At 43.0% G+C, this 20,621-nt stretch overlaps 1 long non-coding RNA gene and 2 other non-coding genes across 3 annotated transcripts in view; all 3 read right to left on the bottom strand.

Moving 5' to 3' along the window:
• Positions 1-948: 948 nt before the first annotated feature.
• The window catches only part of LOC146799047 (uncharacterized), a 31,063-nt gene continuing 11,390 nt past the window's right edge, over positions 949-20,621 (bottom strand). The window contains exons 2-5 of the long non-coding RNA XR_014968836.1: positions 14,015-14,146; positions 12,920-12,972; positions 6,670-6,773; positions 949-4,872 (exon numbers count right to left, since the gene is read on the bottom strand). This is a non-coding gene — a long non-coding RNA (uncharacterized LOC146799047). The remainder of the gene's footprint in view (positions 4,873-6,669; positions 6,774-12,919; positions 12,973-14,014; positions 14,147-20,621) is intronic.
• Positions 5,055-5,329, bottom strand: LOC146799049 (small Cajal body-specific RNA 13). The gene has a single exon (XR_014969355.1).
• LOC146799048 (small Cajal body-specific RNA 13) lies at positions 6,946-7,173 on the bottom strand. The gene has a single exon (XR_014969386.1).

The raw sequence follows: 20,621 nt of genomic DNA, 5'->3' as shown, positions 1-20,621 counted from the left end.
TTAAAATTTACTACTATGACCAAGACTTGTCACAATCTGCCATTAATTTTTGTACGTACTTGGAACACCCGATTGGGTACGGATTGAAATAGAAGCTAAAAAAAAGTAACAGTCACGCAAGAGCTCTTCCTTAATAATACACCCAATGTAGCCAGAGGCAATCCCGTCCTGGTCAATACAGTATACATTTGGTGGAAGAAAGGAGAAAAAAAACAACAAAAAAAACACACCAGACAAATTGCTACACCCTCAAGCCTTCATCTGGAACAACGCTCCTTTACTAAAGGTGACCAAATCATTTCATTGGCCCAGTTTGCAACAGAAGGGGATAAATACAAACTCACATCCTACCTGCAGAACAATCAAATCCTTTAAAGAGCAGGGAGAACTGAATATTGGTGGGACTATAGCTACCTTTTTGAATATCAGCATTTGAGGAGCTGTATAATAGGTGCCCATCAATGGAGAAAGATCGACCCTAGAGATTCCTCGATCTAGACATACCTACAAAGGTGGTGGAACTATCAGAAGTACATTTCAGGGCGATGGGCCAGACGCCAGGGGTGTTAGAGCTCCTACATAAGAGTGGTTTGGAATGTAAGATCTGCAGATTACTGTACCAACTAATGTGTCATAGAAAATGTACATTGTGATGGCCTATCATCCATTTTTCGTGCTTATTGTACTGTATACTGCATAAGTTATATACTTAATAATAAGATTTGTTTAAAAAAAAGTACATTTCAGGGATTTACATTCTACTGATTGAAGATGTATACTCCAAACAGACATTCAAAATATTGCAATTGAGATAATGTTGGACCTACGTCCTAGAGGTAGCTTGGCTCAGGCCAACAGGCTTTTATTCTATCACGGCGTCTTGTGCGTGCATCACACTCAGCTCACAATTTAACGCAGCCCCACTTAAAAAGGACACTACACCGATTAAATTTAAAGATTACTTGAAGTCTTTATCTTATTTTCTCAAACAGGGTCATTCAGGTTCATTTTACAGGGTAAGAACATTTCATCATATTTAAATAATCAATACTTTTCCTTATGTTATTTTACACAACAATTATCTTTCACAACATTTCAAGAGATCATTTAGTTTGCACAGTGTTCGCCTGCCAGTTGGATTCACTAATGGCCACCCGCTCCTATGTTGTCTCTAACAATGAACTTATTATCCTCAGAGACTGGCGAGACAATGACCAGGCAGCTGGCAGTTGCTTAGGGACAGCTATACAGACTCGGGGTAGGTTCTTTGTCACCCAGATTATTCCATTCTAGATAGGCAGTACCCCCAACCCCTCACTGTTATCAAAAACTCAGGCTGCTGTCTTCCCACTATGCACGAAATCACTATTTTCTTGACTGCAGTCACGTGTGGTTTTAGGACCAGCAATAGTTATTTGCAACCTGGGCCCTTGTCTCTCTACCGCCCAACACTCTGGTTACCTGATCGTCTTCTGTGGTTAATGTGGACTCTCGGGGCCTTGCTGTCCTCTTTCCCCCCCCCCCTGTCTCTGAGCCCCGCTTACGGTTTCTTGGAAGTCCTCCGCTCTTCACGACGGAAGACGAGTGTCCACCTCCTCAGGGTAGACGGAGCTCGCTGCACCGGTGAGAAGTCTCCACAGGGGGAAGGTGACGAGCAAAGCACCACCGCCCACCCGCCTTCCGCAAGAGCTTCCTTGCGAGTGGGGCTCCTTTCCGGGTGCGAGCCTCTCTGGCGGTGCTTCACTCCCTCGCTCCCACACCTTTTGGATCCGCTACTCTGCGATTACCTCAGATCGGGAGGGGGGGAGGGGGGTTTGCCCAAGCCGCTTCCGCCTTCACAGCTCCGAGCTCCCGCAGCCGCCAGTAGCAGCGCGGCCTGCGGGGGCGCGGCCTCCACACCACTTGAATCCGCCCTCAGATGACAACGGCGGGGGCGGCGCTTCTGCTGCGGCCCCGCTCACGTGACTCTCGGCGGCGACCTCAAGGCTGGAATCGCCCTGCACTTCCTCGCTGCGAGATTCTCTTCAGCGGCCTCACGTGATGCCGGCCAGCTATCTTTGGGGGACTTCGTCTCTTCAGCCCAGTCTTCCTGAAGACCACACGTCACTCCCTAATAGCCACGGACAGTCTACCGGCCCTGGGGGCAGGGCGGCGAGTACTCCTGATAGGGGATGTTAGCGGAGCAGAAATTAAGGGTGCCGGACACACCTCACATCTGATAGGTCAGTCAGCCAATCTTTGTATATAGAGCCCAGACCCCTTCTACGTAGCCAGGGACAGTGGGCAATCGCTAGGGCCAGATTGTCTAGGGATCCCAGGCAACGTTAGGTATGAGGGACAGATAGTTCCTGTGGGCGACTCTCTCCTGGGTCCCAGTCTTCCGGGATTCTGACCACTTTGAGGCTCCCAGGGAAACTTTGACCCCCCAGTCTTGGGCTGTGTTCAAGGATCGGTCAGAAGGTTGGGGGTGGTATCGGCTGATTTTGGAAGACGCGCAGACCCTGGGATCTGTCACTTCCCTATCCAGCGCAGCCACCTCCCCACACAGGTGCCTTACTCCTGACTGCCTCACAGCTCATCCCACTCTTAAAATGGCCGCCCTACCCCCACCTCTATTTATCACCTGGGGCCTGACTTGCCAGAGTGGTCCAGAAGGTTCCGGAACCTCTCATGGCAGCTTATGGCCCAGGGACTGAGGTGACAGTTGGAACCACCATTTTTCGAGTCTAATCTCCCTCTCCCTGTTTTTACATTGAAGCACCTTGCGCCTCTCCCACAGGTAGTAAGGAGGAGGCGCTCAGAGCCTCTACATCAACACTAAAAAAAATAGTTAGTGGACAGAAAAAATGAGAAGGGGAAAGGGGGAAAAAATAATATGAGGGGGGGGGGGGGGAACTGCCAAAAGGCTGTCAGGTCTAACAGATAACATATCTGCACCTAAATTTCACAGATCAAGATGGACCGGCTGCCTACCCATGAGCGAGACCTCCGAGAAGCATGGTTCAAAATCTGCCATTTTAAAATAATTTAGGATTGGCATTGGTTATCCTACAAGTTACTGAGCTCTGCTGACCAACGCTCTGCTGGAGATGCTGGGCACAAACCAGGTGATATGATCCATAGTCTCTGGTCCTGCATTAGGATACAAGTCTTTGGGACTTCAGTGTGCAGGCTATTGCATTTGGACCTATACACCCTTTATTGGGCCTTGTCTTGCTCCATTTTACCCAGGATATTCCTGATCTAACATATCAAAAGTAGTGACTACATGACTCAGACCTGGCAAATTAAAAAATATCTATCCTGAGACAATCGAACACTGCAATTTCACTCTACATTTTTAACAGCTTACAATCTCTAGGATGTTACATCAGAAAGCTTTACATAGAATCCTAAAGAGATGAACCACCTAATGACAAGTATTTTATTGATCAAAATTAACCAATTTGTAAAAGAATAAAAAAAAGACACTTACATTAAGCAGCATTTCCAAACAAGCATTCACAAAGCCAGTCTTTCTAGCTTGCTTTTTGAGCCTTAACAGTGTTTTTAAAAGTATGGTGCAGGGCAAAAAAGAAAAAAGTATATACACTGCATCTATGAGAAATGTAAACTGAGATGTAAAATAAATCCTCACACATTGCAAGCATGGCTGCACTGTTAATTAATATCTAATATATAAAAAAGAAAATCTTTAGATTAGAAATTGACCTTTAAGTTCACAGTAAAGCATAAAAAATGGTAGCATAACTACAAACGTTTTCAGCTTTAAGAGATATTACATTCCAAAACCACTTCAGATGGAAACAAAAATATGAAGTGGTCAGAAAGGAGACTTCATCAACTCACCTTTGTTTGCATTGCAAATTAGCATCTTGAGCGTATGATTGATAAATAAGATATTTATTTTTAATAAACACAATGATCTAACGTATTCTATCTATTGTTAGTATGTGTTTTTTTACAGTGCAAACTTATCAGGGTAGCAATAGAATTGTAAATGAATTCAGGATTTACACATTTGTTTTTGTAATGACATTATATAAATATAAACATAAGGTTTAAATGGGACACTTAAAGTAAGCCACTATTAATGGGCAATTTTCTTGAATAGAATCATTACCCAATGGTACCATTTCACCTCTTTTAGTTAGGAATGATCTACACAATTTTGTGGAACGTCTGGTAACTACTGCAAACAAAACCAAATGTTGAAACATGATCTTATTGTCTACTGTACCGAAGGCCACAGAACGGTCATGAAGCACCAGGGTCCTGATACCCCCTTGGCACAATCTACAAGCATTTACCTACAACACTCTAACCGGTTACCGTACCTTGCTTCAAGAGTAATGTTGATCAATCAGTATCTAAAATATTAGATATATTATACACTCTAATGTATTTGAAAGTATGAAACGCGTGAAGGGTTACCTACCCATGAGCATGTTTGAACTTTCAACCTACTGCTGCTTTATTGCGAGTAAAACCTTCCTGCGACATCATACCCATTGTAGCATGCAATGGGGACGACTGCAACAGTATTGACAGGCAATGTGCTAGGCACTCCTATACATCTAACATACCCTGCTTGGCCACATGTTCTTGGAGTTCACAAAGGCAACCTCCTCACACTTTTATGTAACCGGACATCCAAAATGTTTTTTTACTGATGGAAACCCAACTCAAAACATTGTGACGAATAGCTGGAAGTCATTCTCCATGCTGGTGCTTCTCGCCTCCCATTGGCTTTTTGGTCATCAACATCTTTTGCTCCTTTACTCTTGACTGGCAACCATTCTATAGTGCACATGGCAGGGGGTGTTAGGAGGTGAGTTTTGGTAGTTCAGAGCCACCTTGATTCTTGCAAATCTGAAAAGCAAACAAATGTAATGGCTTATAGGACAAGGCGGCAACATTAAATTCACAATAATTTCTTTTCCACTGTTTTGTTGCACTCTTACATAGTCCTAAACATAATATACCATATACTTAAATATTAGTCAATAAAAACTAAAAATGTTAACTTAAGTTACAACAGCTGTAGAAGGAGACCTTGTAGCAGCGTTCAGTGTTCTGCAGAAAATAGCTTTTTTCTGAAAACAATATCTTACTGCTAGTTTTCTTTCTGTTGACAGGTTGATAATGACACAATAAGGCCATAATCTCTGTGCCAACAGAATCAAGGTAATGTTGGAAGTAATATTGTACAGAGCTGTGATACTTGAACAGCACTGCCCCAACTCCCTCCAGATTGCTTTATCTGCAGTTTTAGGAACACATTGTCAAGATAGTGGGCCGACAACTGGTAGATTCTGGACTGCAGATACTACACATTTTTAAAGTAAGCATGCTCAAAAAACAAAATATTAAGGGCCAGAGCTTATATAATTTTGAAATACTTTACCAGATCCATTTCGGAAGTTTGATAACGAGAAAAAAAAAAAAGATTAAAAAATAAACTCACAAATAAGGACAGTGTAAGAGGAATATTGTGCACTGAACTACTGATATCTGCATAGTCCTGCCTCCGCTCCTTTCAGGATATATTCAACAGCTTTTAGCACCCAATGAAGAGAAACACCAACGGCAAATTGAAAACCATAGAAATCAGACCAACACCACACATTTGACCAAGGCTATGCTAACACAAGCAACTCTTAAATGTGCTCCATTAAATCTCATTGAAGGTAATATTCAGTAAGGGTAGAGGAGATAAAAGCCAGACATGTATAATGTAACAACAAAACTAAAAAAAAAAAAAAAAAAAACTGTTGAAGGCAGTTACGAAGTACCTTGACAATCTATTCAATAGCTTGGAAAAAAAGAAACTAAAACAGTACACATTCCGAGGATGCAGCATACATGGTGATGTTACAAAAGGAGATTAACAATCTTGAAATCTGCCCAGAGGGCTGCAAATCAGATCTATGCACTAATATGCAGCAGTATTTGGGTACATAGTTTATATTTCACTTCACTGCTTTCACCACCACACAATAACGCTGGGAACTTGGAGAATATGAACACTGAAAATTTGTTGCGAGATTATACACGACTTGCCTCTTAAAAACAACAAAGAAATAATTATTTCTGTCTTACCAGTAGATATTAACTCAAATTTAATATTTTAGGTTTTCTTTTAGTTAATGATCGGACTAAAAACTGACTTGCATGTAGAACGTTATCTTCGCCCACCTCCACCTCAGTTTGAGCTGGATTGTTACATGGAAAACCAGTTACATGCCCCAATCAAGAATACAAAAAAATGGTCCATCTATTTACTCAATGAGCTAGTGCACTTTACCAAGCCAATGACAAACTTGGACTCTTGTGATGCTAGTCACCAGTTAACTTTCACAGACCAATAAAGCCAGCTTTGCCAACATTCAAAACTAGCCCTGGGTCACCAAATTTTCAAAAACATACTTCTCATATGGCATGATCTATTACAATGCTATGAAGCAAGACTTGAAAGGAATTTACTCACCAAATCAGTATATTGCACTGTCTGCCTGCGGCACCCCCCACCCCCCTCGCAAACATGAATGCAGAAGTTTTAGAAATGATGACGATTAGCAATCGTTTTTTTACTATGATAGCATTGGCTGAATTTCAAATCAGAGAGAGTAGTGTAAATGCAGAGAAAATAAAGCAGCTTTTCAGTACCATGCCTACAAACGTTTATCTTCTGCTTCCAACCCAATTTTGAGGCAAATACTTGATGGTAGAAGTCTATCTGCTGCTACTCCCCAAGTCAAACGTATCAGTATCTGAAAAGAAGAACACATGAGGAACAGAAATGTTACGCCATTAACTGTGGGCAAAAGGTTTATATTATGTTAAAGCGAAAGTGCATACTTTGTTAACTAGAAACCGGTTAGGAGAAGAAATGTGTGAAAATAAAATTTTAACTTGAGTCGGAAAAATACAAAAATAAGATGCATTTGTTTTCGGTTTGTTACTCAGTCTGGTTTTCACACAATCTGTCGGTTTATGTACGATAACTGAAAGGTACAACTTTCACAACAGCAGAAGAGTGTTGGAGGAATATTGCACATGGACTGCTGATACTTGCACAGTCCTGTCTCGGCTCCATCCAGAATATACTTTTTCTGCAGTCTTTGATGCCCAATGAACAGCAAACAAAGGGCAAATACAAGACTGCAGGTGGGAGATTATCAATAGGATATTTAATTAGAAAAGTTAATTTACTTTTTATATCTAATCACAACTATAAATATGAATGCATAAAAACATTTGAGACATTTCAAAACAGATGCCACACACAAGAAAAAAAGTAATTATATGGAATAAAATAAATTATCAAAATATTTCATGATTGCACCATGAAACAATAGGCAATAAAATATTACATGGTACAAAGATTCCAAGTCATTACACATTAGGTAGCATTTTCATTGCAGCTCATGTTTACAGTTGTTGAACCTGGCTCTTTTCGCAGGGTCACCCACAAACCTTTAGCCTTCCTCATCCTCCTACTTTTTTCTGAAATTCAGTTTGTTTGTTTTGGGACTCTGCACTTTACTGCTGATAACCAGTCCTAAAGTGCTTGTGCTCTTTCCCTAAAACATGGTAACACTAGCTTATAACTAATTGGCACATTAAATTTACTTGTAAGTCCCTAGTAAAGTTGCACAACATGTGCCCAAGCCCTGTATATTAAATGCTACTATTGGGCCTGAAGCACTGATTGTGTCACGCACTTAAGTAGCCATTTAAACATCTCCTAGGCTTGTCACTGCAGAGTATGTGTGTGATGTTTAAATTTACATTTCGACTGAGCAAAATTAAACCTTATCCCTGACCGTTACCTTCCTTTTTAATACATATAGGTCACCCCTAAGGTAGGCCCTGGACAGCCCCAAAGACAGGGTGCAGTGTATTTAAGAGTAGGACATATGCCTTTTAGTTTTACATGTCCTGGTAGTGTAAAACTCTTAAATTCGTTTCACTACTGCAAGGCCTATCTCTCCCATAGGATAACATTGGAGTTGCCTTGTTACATTTTATAAATGTTAATATCCAAATGGGAAGAGCTGGCCAGTTTATATTTGGTGTCTCTGGAATCCTAATGTGGTGAGGTTGAGGGGGGAGGAGGAAGGAGGGAGGAAGAGGAAATAGGGAGGAAGAGGAAGGAGGAGGCCACCCTATGCTTATTTATTCTCTTGATTTAATCATCTTTTTGATTACATAAACTGATTTAGAAAATTCATGTTTGAGGCCACATATTTGGGCACTCAAATAATTCTGTTAAATGTAGTATTACCATATTGAACTTAAATCCCTTGTAGGCACTTGTACTAGACAAAAAATGTTTGAGAAAGTAGGCATTTTCTTGCCTTAGCCATTTGGTGCTTGCAGGCTGTCTCTGGGTCACAAGTCTGGGTGCAGCTGAAAGTTGAGCTTGGTGTGTTCCTCCTAGACACCCACAGACAATGGTAGCTTAGATGTGGCTGGATGGGCCATCACTAACAGGATGGGAGGGGAAGCAGGAGCTGAGTTCAGTCCCACTTACACTTGAATAGGCTGTGCCCTGCCTCCACACAAAGGGCTGCATTCCCCCTGTAGTTAGTCTGGAGCCAGAACCTGTATACTTTAAAGGCATGCCACTAGAAGCTTCTCACCACTTCAAAGTGTTTAAAAGGACCTCAAACATCACCACTTTACTTCTTCATGGCAGAGTATTCACAGGTCCAAAAGTGTAGTAGAGTGCCAGGATCTTTCAGCCCATCATCTCTGCCTGGACCTCTTGTAGTGTTCAAGGAAGGTTTTTAAGCTTAATAACCATCTCGGAGGCTGAACCTAACAATCGGACACTGGAAGTGAAGTCTGGATCTCCGTTAGATCCTGCATCCAGACTATATTAGAACGGGGCAGAGAAGCCATTGTTCCAGCACTCACCTAGTGGTTATATCCATCTCTTGGCTCAGGGATTGTTCCCCAAGAGCGGAAACATGCAATGGGGATTCTGCTTTTGAAGAAACCGACCTCCAACCCTCCGCAGCCAGAGAACCTCAGACCCATACCCCTACTGCCTTTCTTCAAAAGAAGCAAATAACAACAATAATAGCAGAGAAATGGGTCAACCAACAACTCATGAATTTTGTGAAGAGACTCCTTCATGAAACACAATCCAGGTTTAGACCCTCTTTTAGCACAGAATCTGCACTTCTACTTGCATCAGAATCCCTTTGAAAAATAGCAGATGATGGTAAAACGGCTGCACTAGTCATGCTCGACTTAAATGCTGCCTTTCATACAGTTTCCAATGGCCTGCTATTAGATAGGTTACATCGTACAGGGGTGGGATGAACAGCACTAGGTTGGCTGGCTAACTTTTTGGAGGGTCGTACCTTCCAAGTCATCCTTCAGTCATTTGTCTCCATCACCCGGAAGTTGAACCAGGGCGAGCCCCAGGGATCAACTCTGAGCGCAACCCTCTTTAACTTGTATATGCACCTGCTGGCAGACCTTAAGGAAAGTTAAGGGGTGCAGACAGTTTCTTATGCATATCACATGCAACTGATTCTAACTCTGGCTCAAGACAACGGCGAAGCGGCAGAAGATTTTAAGCTTTGTCTAGCTGACCTGATGAATTGGATAAAAGACAGCTGTCTGAGATCAAACGCTAATAAGAAGGACATTCTAGTGGTAGGGATTTAGCCATCTATTTGGTCCTCGAATTGCTGGCCCAGTGAGTTGGGTCCTTTACCTTCCAGAGTCACAAAGTAAAAAATTTCGGAGTTTGGTTTGACTACACCCAATCCTTTTCTGACCACATCTCCACTCTTACAGGTACCTGTTTTGGGGGGTCCTGAATATGATTAGTGAGATTCTAGGGCTTATTCCGGACTGCACGAAAAAAATATCAGTCCAGGCCCCTGTGGTATCAAGACTAGCCTAATGCAGCGTCCTCTATCTAGGGGGCTCCAAGAGGAGCATTTATATGCTTTAGAGAGTGCAAAAGTCAGCAATGCATATGCTGCTCAACATTTCCAAATGTGATCCCACAGGGAGAGCTCTGGACACACTTCACTGGCTCCCCATAGAGGAAAGGATATCCTTTAACGCCCTATGCTATGTTCACAAAAATCTGCAGTGCAAAGGTCTGAGTTATCTTCTTCCTATGATCTTACCATAGCACCAAAAACGCTATTTAAGATCAGCTGATACAGGATTGGTCAACGTTTCCAAATTCAATAGAAAGCGCTTTGGTAGTAGCTCTTTTAGGTTCCTGGCAGCCAAACAGTGGAACCTACTTCCTTTGCATCTCGGACTAGAGCCTTCAGGAGCGTCCTTTAGAAAACACCTAAAATCCTGGCTATTTAGGAGAAGGTCAAACAACCAGTAAAGTCAGCCCAGTCACCCTCTTGGTCTATCGGAATTCAGCGTGGGGACACTCCATACTGGAGTAACCAGGCACGTAACCACACTACCAACTACAGCATTTTGCTTCTATTGTTCATATTCCAAATACCGCTGTATTGGGAGAATGAATATTCTCGCTTTCACTCACCGCCATTAGCGGGACTTCACGTATCAGTCAGCGTTCTAGACGCTGCGCTAGAAGGCCACCCACATAATGACGTGCACCCTTCCCGGAAGCCGGCTCCGGTTGCGTAATCTTTCTTAAACAAGGAGTGCGGTCCCCTCCATCGCCAGCCTGCTCCTGAGGACACCAAATAGGTTACATGGCGGGAGAGACCTCCACTGCAAGTAAGATTGATCTAATCAGGGTGCTGTCGGCTCTGCAAGCTCGTGGCCGCAGCACCCGTCCCTTCCTCTACTGCAACGCCATCATTTGGTTTTTACTGGCGAGCCAGGCTTTTTATTGATTTCCTCCTTTTCATTCCCTCGGTCGTCATAGTTTGTGATTTAAAGGCTCCCCTCTCCCAGGAACAGATACGCGAGCCATCAAAATGATTAGTGTAACTATCTAAACTAATCACCTTGTTTATCTATCACTGCTAATTATAATACTATTTGTTCACGGCGCAATATAGCCGGACACGTATTACGATATATTTGACCAGTCACTGCCACAGGTTCGCACGGAACACCCATGCTATAAATAAGGTAACCAAAAGCGCCCTATTTTTTCCACAGCATTTGATGGCAGGACCACCATTTTGTATACAAGCATGGCATATTGACCGCATGATATGTGTATGAATGGGTAATGCACGCATGTCTGAAACTGCGTGCTGCCGCACTTTACTCCATTTCACGAAGATTACAATAAAGGCGTAACCGACAGAATGTTCGAGTCCTGCTTGACATTGTATTGGACTTTGTCCTTTTCTCTTTCAGGTAATAGCCATCGAGAGGACCCAAATCACGGTCAGCCCTTTTTTGCATACATAGTGCTCCTTAGCATGTGCTCTGAAAATGCCCTAACACAAGGTCATTATTTTTTACCACACACTTTCACTTACGTCAATTGAGAGGTCCTGAAGAAAGACCCATTTATTTTTATAGCGGCCTGAAACATGTTGACCATCATAGGATAATAATTAGCTACACATAGTATCCTTTATCCACTCTCCTGTTTTTAAACATACCCCGGATCACCAACAATAAACTAACGGGTATAATCCAGGAGGTATTTTTATATTCACACTCACTTCATCACATTCACTTACACCTCAAACCTGCTCCACTGCATACAGGTGTTGTAGCACAGCTGAGTAGCATTCGGCTAGTCAGCTGGGACCCGATGATGAAGCATGACACCAACCAGGTTGGTGGGAGGGTTTTCTTAAAAAAAAAAATTTTTTTTCTTTAAAAACATCAATGAGGTGCCAGACATTACTGTGTCAGACAGTCATTTAATGTGGCCGTCTTAGTTGGTTTATAACTACTAGAAATTGGTCATTTCTTCTCTTTAAAACTTTGTGTGCTTGGCTCCAGTCCACACTGGAGGTTGAAGGAGAACATCTGGGCATTCCCCAGTGACAGTTATAAAATATAGAGCATGCAACTGGAACAACAGACCTCTGCCATTTGTGGGCCTGGCTAGATAGATTGAGTAAGAGTTTTTGACACGTGGCCCCTGAAGCTAGATCATGGTACCACTAAAGATTAAGATCTGAATTCCACTGCTTCATGACAGACAGGTCTGAAATTTACAGGAGACCCTGAAAAGCACCCTCAACCTCAAATGCACACAACAGTGTAACTACTGGTGTCATGCTTCAGCAGGGGAGAGATATGCTTGTGGAACCCGGAGAACCTGGAACTGTGTGGTGCACACTGCAAGAGAAACCTGTTGTGCAGACAGAGAATAACTGCCATTGAAAGGGACAGCTTTCCCTTCTTGAATAGTGGCTGGCCTGGGCCGACTACTTGCTGCTGTGTGGCACCCTGAATTGTTCTCTCCAAGGGCTTGTTGACTCGCTCCTTGTTCTTTCGGAGGTCTCAAGAACATCAAAGATCTCATATGAGGGACCCACACCATCTAATTGTGACACCTAGAGAGCGGTGCCCTCAAGTGCCCACATTTCTGCTAGAACCCAACTGGAAGCACAGCGTGAGCATGGAACTAAGAATTGTGCCTGGAAACCGAAAAAAAGCAGGAAAGGCATGTATGGGGCAGAGGCATGCTTCATTTAATCAGCTAATGGATTTTTGGTTCCAATGGGCAACACTGTTTTAATGGCTTTAGAAGCAATTTCATGTCCTGCTGCTCGATGGCAAGGATAACCACCAACTGAGAACATGAATGGAAAAATGAAGAGGATTCAGATGCATTTTACCATACAAAGTGTGAATTTGTTCCAATTGAATCCTTGCACAGCAGAAGCAAATTTAAAAATGCTGTTAAGATTTAAAACAGTGTTAATCAAATCCATTATTGTTACAATACAGCTTCTAGTTATAAATACTAAACACTTACATAGCGGGCGGTGATGTAGATCTGACCACAGCTTGTGGCAGAAGTCAAAGAATCTGAAAAATACATTTCAATGGTTTAGTACAATCAGTAAAAGTGCAGGGTTACTGATCGATCAATATACGGGCATCTGCCATAACTCAGATTTGCACAGAAGCAAAATTAAACTTAATTAATTACAGCCTCCAATATAACTCAAATCACAAACCGCAAACCAAGCCAGAATCGGTGATAACAGTAGGAATATAAAAGCTGTACAGGACGATCTTCGTGACAAATTCTTATAAGCACAATATCAAATCCCCTTTCCTGCACCCCAAAAAAAACCACAGATTAGATCCCCATTTAGAAACACTCTCCAAGGCAGGGGGAGACAAACCAGTTATATAATCTGGTTTGAAAAACACTCAAGTGCATTCCCAACTTAAAATGTGAACAGGGAACAGTGCCGAAACTATTTTTATAGTTCAGAACCTGGTACTTTTATGTTTTGATACGCTTGTTTGCAGTGTGCTATTAAAGGGGTGTATATATATGTTGTGTGCCCGATTCCTGTGTTCAACAAAGTGGTGCCTGCAGAGTATGGTTTTCCTGGTTCTAATCCCAGTTCTTTGTACCCTTGCAATGAGGAGCTCCTTTAATGAGGAGCAGTAGCTAGTGGGATTGTCACAGAATGGGCTTGCGGTGGTGGCTTACATGAGGCGTCTCCAATGTTTTAGAACGAATGGCTGAACACCCGGAACAAAGTTATTTTAATTTTTTTAATCTAAACACACCCCTATTGTTCTTTTCAACCAGATTTTTGTAACTTATCAGTCCCCTTATGAAGTGTTTTCTAAATGGGGCTCTAATCGGAGTTATTCTTATGGTGAAAGGAGACTTGTTATTTTGTTTCTATGAGTGGAGGTTTCATTTTCCTCTATGCTCCTTTTTGTGATGAGAAACTCTTACCAAAAAGATGAGACATATCAAATAAATGAAGCTCTACAAGACAACTGAAACAGACCTGTAACTTTTTGTAGTGAGCAAAGTTTTTCTTTCAGGCCCTTTGCACATTTTTATATACCAGAGAAAGAAAAACAGGGATTTTATATTCACCTCCTGCTCTGGAGAATTCGAGGTATTCTTAAATAGGATGATGTTCTTCTCCCTCTCATCCTGCCAAAGGTCAGTATTTCCATGGCATCCTCAAGACAATAGTAGGTGTGTGCAGGTCTTTACTTAGGGAGGCTGTAAAAATCAACATGACGTTAAAGTAAAATAAATAGTCAAACAAGCTGAACAGCGCTGTGTCTTTATGGCAGGCAAAAGGCATGCACTTCCTACACAAGAAAAGCAATCAAATCAGCAATTAAAATCTGTCAGCAAGGTAAACACATCGATGAAATGGCATGGCTTGAGGGTCAGCCCAAGCAGTGGTGACCATGATAACCCCTACACTGTGACCACTCCAAAACTGACATGCCCCATTACTTACATACAATGAATTGCCAACACGCATTGTCTCTCGTTATATTGTGGTCTTTGTTGGCTGCAGTTTTATTTGCATGACATGTATAAACAGCTCTTGCAGTACAGTGCCTGGGTCATCACGTTATGATCCTGCCTATAACTCAATCACGGACTGTCACCAATTACTGCCATAAATCATTTTGCTCATCTTACAGGTCCATAAATCCATCCTGTGACAGTTAGTTACTTCGCTGCCTTTGTAGTGATAAATCATTCCTTCCCGGTTTAGGGAGTCAAATTGTTCTGTTCGTTTTCATGCAGATTGCATGGGGTGGGGGTAGGGGGTAGCCTCTCCCCGGAGTTAGACCCCAACTCAATACCCGTTTCATACCTTTAGTGCCCGGTCATCTGATGTGGCTGGTTTGGGCTGAGAGTGCCTGAGGGTCAGCCCAAGCAGTGGCGACAATGAAAAACACAAGAATATCAACTGCTGAGGCAGGTTGCCCCAAAGCCATCACTGTTTTTTTTCTGGCTGTATTGGATTAAAATTTTCTGAATGTAGCATGAGCACTGGGAGGTAACTTTACTAATGTCAGACCTAAAGAAACAAGCATTTGCAATGCAATAGGTCTCGCATTATAAAAGTGTGAGCAGTTGGCATTGTCATTTACAATGCCAATAGCTCAAACTCGCGTAAATGCGAGACCTAAATGCATTGCAAATGCTTGTTCAGTGTATGAGTCTGCGTCCAACGGAGATTGCTTTCACTTTGTTTCCCGTCACCCCGTGGCATGTTGGAACAAGAGCGCACTGAAGCGGACGAGGAGGGAGTGGGAGGGGGGAGTGGGGGCGGGCACAGTGGTGAGCGTGAGATTGAGAAAGGGAAAGATAGGGATCAAAGGAAACAAGGACGACACCTAGCTAGACAATAACAAGCAAGAAGGGGGTTGCAAATGGTGTGCACTTTGATGTCCTCAGTGGCCGCGCGGCTCACTGAAGAGCGTCAATCTCTCTAATGTTGGAAATCAATGGCAGCGGTCTCCGGTGGCGGCGCAGACTTGGGATTCACAGCACCTGTCAGAGGAGGCTCGGAGGAATTACTTATTAGCCTGCATGCAACCAGGCAGAAAACTCACTACACATTACTGAAAGTTGGAGCTATTGGCGTTGCTAATAGCAATGCAACGCCAATAGTCCAAACTTACAGTAATGCGAGACCATATTGCATTGCAAATGCTTGCTTGCAGTGGAGTTATTATTAAATGAAAAAGTGCACGTTGTCCTGTGGTGTTTATGAAGTGATTTTGTACACTAAATATGGAACAACTGTGTTTGTATTTGTTTTAAGCAGTAGGAGATGTAGCCTAATGGCCCTGTCTGCCGACATTAAAAGTGAAAAATTACTTTTGCCTCAAAATCTCAGATGAGCGCACTTTGATTCTAGACAAGTCACAATGTTCGTGTGGCTAAAAAACACAGAAGTCAGTTTGTACTGTAAAGCGCTGTAATGCCATTGTGTCCAGTTAGCTCTATAAAAAGCTGCCAAAAAATTACTTGAGCAGATAAGAGTACCTGTGCACATAATTGAAAAGAGGACCCCAATGGCTGTTATGTGAATTGTATCCTTAAAACCCTTAACAGCTAGCACGGTGGGGTCCTGGGCACATCACAGCATGTGACTGTGCCTTGGGTCCTTTAGCTGATGGACAATAGTGCGAACTTCGAATCGGTCTCCAAACGCTACATGAAACACTGGAAATATCCTTTCCAATACAGGCCATACCACTGATATTGGGTGAAAGCCCCTGTTAATCATTTCATGTGACTTGGTTATGACTCTCTGGGAATAAGTGATATTTTAGTTGAGCCCTTGCTAGCATTAAAGTTTTATGTTCACCTTAGCGACAAAGCTTCTGCTTTGAATAAAACCAGCCTATAGCCCAGTACTGCTAGAACCTAGTTCACAAGATAAAAAAGACGTCATCCTTTGCATAATGGACTGCAGGAAGAAAGGCAGAGCGGTGAGGGAGGGAGAAAGAGCGAGAAGAGGGAACTGGAACGGAACTAAAGAATGCATATATGTATAGGAATGCGGTTGTGAATTCCTTTTCTTAAAAGGTTCCTTTTCTTAAAAGTTCAGTCTATGTCATTGAAGAAATGGAAACATTTGGGCCCACAGACTCTTGAACAAGTTTAAACCTCTCTCAGAGGATTGATAAAATATACAAAAAATGCAGATGGGAAATCGATTGTTTTTAAACGAACGCTGGATCTAATTTTGAAATTAAAATATGTTTGGAAAGGTAAAGGCGAGAGCAGCATTTGTTAAGTTTGCGCCCCGCTGCTGAGGAGAACTGCATTAATGTCAGCCACCGATGGACTTCCAATGAAAAGCAAAACACGTCCAGACAGAACTTCTGTTCCCAATAAATCAGCGGGAATCAGAAACCTCACTAGAGCCTTTGATCTCCGATTCCCTTTTAGACACAGAATGGGGGACGGATTGAGCCCAGACACCAGGACGAATGAAGAAGCACGTACGAGACAATTCACTGCCACACTGAAGTCTCACGCATTCCGCTGTGAAAACATACATGCTTTCCCGGAGGAAATAAAAAATGTTAGTCAGCAGCAAAATGCTTCTATATATTTGTTATAGCGCCTCTAAATAATTATCCAGGGAGAAGTTAAACATTTAAAAAAGTAAACAAGCAGAAGGGGTGCAAGAGAAAATCGGGTGCCGTGCTGAAACCAAAAGGATGGCGCCCATGCATATAGCTGTGTGTTCCTGCAGGACGCTCCCTCGCAGCGGAAATGAATAATTACAAAGCAGATGAGTGCCGGTGTTTCGCGACGGGAGGAAATGCGTTCAGAAATCGGGCTGCATAATTTCCACTTCTGATTTATTGAAATTCTATTTATAAAGAATGCAGTGAGCTGTTTTTCAAGATGTGTGTTCGAATATTCAGTGGCTATGTCAGAGACCGCATTACACACAACAAGCTGCTGGGAGAGGAATGGGAGGAGGACATGTAGGGTGGACGCAACAAGCAGACTGTCTGGAAGCTGAAGGCAGAGAGCTCTGTGACTGAACCGAACTCTTCACAAAACAAGCGCGCACTGAAGTTGACGAGGAGGGAGTGGGAGGGGGGAGTGGGGGCGGGCACAGTGCAAATGGTGTGCCCTTTGATGTCCTCAGTGGCCGCGCGGCTCACTGACGGACATCAAAGGGGCCGCGAAGTGATCAGGCAGTGCTTTTCAGGCTGCCAAATGGTGCGCGCGGCCGGCGCACATGCACTGTATTTGGAGGCCTGAAAAGCACTGTTTGCACTTCCAAAACTCGCTTACTATAAGTCTCGCCAGTGCAGCGCTAAAGCGCTGTCTCAGGCGAGACCTAAAAAGCAAGACGAGGAAGAGAAGCACATAGGATGTTAGAGGGAGACTGCTGGGAAAAGAGGTTCTAGTGGGTTGACATAAGTATGCCTAAAATATTCAACTGCAGAAAAAAATTGTTTCTACAGAGTTATTTTACACAAATTTACAAGGAGGACGACCAATAAATGAACTGACCAATACCATAAATATAAAAAATAATGCTAATCCGCTGACTGCGCTTGTCTGCAGCTGTGGTGCAGAGGAACTTGCACGCCATCATTGACCCGTATACTGTTCCTTACTCATATAGCCTGCAATTCAGACTGGTTCTTAAGGATTTAATTTGCTTCGACACAAATGACACAGGGTGCTACTTTTAAATTATATCTCGAGTTTTTCCGGATGAAGATTCTTTGTAAATTGCACCTTGGTGTATAAACGTCAACTAAATGTAGTGTTCTCTGATCTAATTTAATCAGAAGATAAACTTTACGAAGACTTTTGTTTTGGTATACAAAAAGAGGTTTTGTTTTTTTACATCGTGCCTCGTTTACAACTACAAGCACTGCTCATCACACACCGTTTTTGTAGCTCCAATTTAATATTTTTTTGCTGGAATTGCAGATTTAAATTTCCTGGTGGGCTACAGTGAGTAGACTGTGCACACATCTTTCCATCAAGTGCACTAACAACCAGTTACTGAATTTTATAGTACCCTAGAACTTGATGGCTAAACAAGGATATATTGGGCAGGAACCATAATCCCGAAAACGGAAAGACAGGCAAATGTAAGCAATGGGCAGGCTACTAGACCAGTGTTTCCCAAACTGTGGTCTGCGGACCCCCAGGGGTCCGTGACAGATTCCCAGGCAGTAATTTTAAAAGCACAACAAAGTTCCTTGTAGAATTAGCAGTTTTCCAGCAACAATAAAAGTGTCAAGATAACGTCAGTGATTAATGTACCTGCTGGAGAGAGATGAGAGTTTTGTCAAGTGTCAGCTTTGACTTATCTAATGTAGCACAGAGGGTCAATATGCCTACTGCAAAGAACGTGTACCATGAATTTTAAAAAAATGTCAATGCTAACCACTCTTATGTTCTGAATCCTGAGCTTGTGCTTCTCCAGACCAAGCACTCTTTAAAAATGCCTACCAGTATGAATGACATGTGAATCCTACACCTTGTAGTTGCATTTGCCTTATGTAACATTCTCTATACGCTGATTTACACATAGGAATAGTTGTCTCTATGGGACAGATTTACAAGGAAAGTGACTCGGTGTGTGCCGCAAGCCATTTGGCTGCGCCGCACTGAGTCACTTTCAAAGCACAGTGATGCGACATATTTACAACAATATGTCGCATCTCTGTGCTTCTTGTATATTGTATTGTATTTTGTATATGCAGGAAGGGTTCCCTTCCTGCACATAAACAATCAGAAATGCTGTTTTTCAACTTCTATGTATGCTGCATTAGCACACATAGAACTTGCAAAACGTCATTGTTTTACTGATTGTTTATGTGCAGGAAGGGACACCTTCCCGTACATATTCACCAAAGGTGATATCCTCTTTCTATGCGTGGAATACATTTCTCCTCGTTGCGCCTCCCTATGCCTCCCCCTGGGAGGCATAGCATTCAGACACATTTCCAGATTTACTATTTCTAGTAAATCTGGAAATGTTTTGGTTTTATGGGTGTTACGTGGGCACACTCACAGCAACACCCATGGAACACCCCTTTTACGCAAAGTGCTGTGTGCAAATGGGCCATATTTACAAGACCAGGAAAAGTCACGCAGGGTGGCTTTTCCTGCCTTGGAAATAGGGGGCACTAAAATGCGTCACTTTTTGTGATGCTCCCATGGCACAAGGGGCTTGTAAATCTGCCACTATATGTGTGTGATGTAAAGTGCTCTGGTATCCTTCAATGGTATAAGAGATGCTATAAAACAAATAAAATGCATGCGACAGAGGGGCTATGGAGAGATGAGAGGCACTGTTGGAGGGTGAAAATAAGGGAATCATTGCAGAACACCAACAAAGATTGTCGTATCCTGGTGCATAGTAAGGTCATCATTTACTATTCTTTAAAAGCTGATACAATTCTGTTAGAAACGGGGTAGCGTGGTGCGGAGCGGGTAGGCCAAACTCGGAGGCCTTGTGTACAGCATGTGCGCAGCACACTCACAGGCAACACACTAGGCACACCACAAAAAGAGACCACACCAGTTTGGTGGAAAAAAACAGCATATGTATTATGCAGAACACGTCATAAGGCAATCACAGTTGTAAAAGCCCTGTGCCAACCGACACCAGGTGGCCATTTACAGGGGGACTATTTACAAGGCAGGGCCAATCGGCCCGCTGCCAGAACCATCATCAGTTCAAGAATGAATGCAAGTCCATCAATAAATGTGTAACATCCAGTTCCTACTGGCAAGTCCAGGCACTGGGCATCATCGCTATAAGCATCAGGCCTAAACACAAGGCATCGTCATTAGCATAGGTCCTGAAATCGTAATCGGGCAGGAACATAAAGCATTATGGTGAGCTCCCGCGGGGTTTCCAAATATGCCGGAACGCGGGGTGGGCACCCACACAGCAAGATCAGCATAAAACGGGGTGGGCTCCCGTTAGCGGTGGAAACGCGGGATGGGCACCCGCCGTTTTAAAGCAGGCAATTGCGGGGTGGGCACCCACGGAGGGCAAAACGGGGTAGACACCCGTTCTTCGTTCAGCAGCGCAGGAGGAATCCCACACGCCGGAGGAATCCCACACGCCGGGATTCCCTCGGGACACGTGGGCAGCACTGCGCTGCAGGATTCAGCTCCTCACCTCCTTGAAGTACAGGCCAGCAAATTATAGCGCTCCTTTTCT

Source organism: Triturus cristatus, chromosome 9 (assembly GCF_964204655.1).
Source record: "Triturus cristatus chromosome 9, aTriCri1.1, whole genome shotgun sequence".
NCBI lineage: Eukaryota > Metazoa > Chordata > Amphibia > Caudata > Salamandridae > Triturus > Triturus cristatus.
This window is presented reverse-complemented; position numbering and strand designations above follow the sequence as displayed.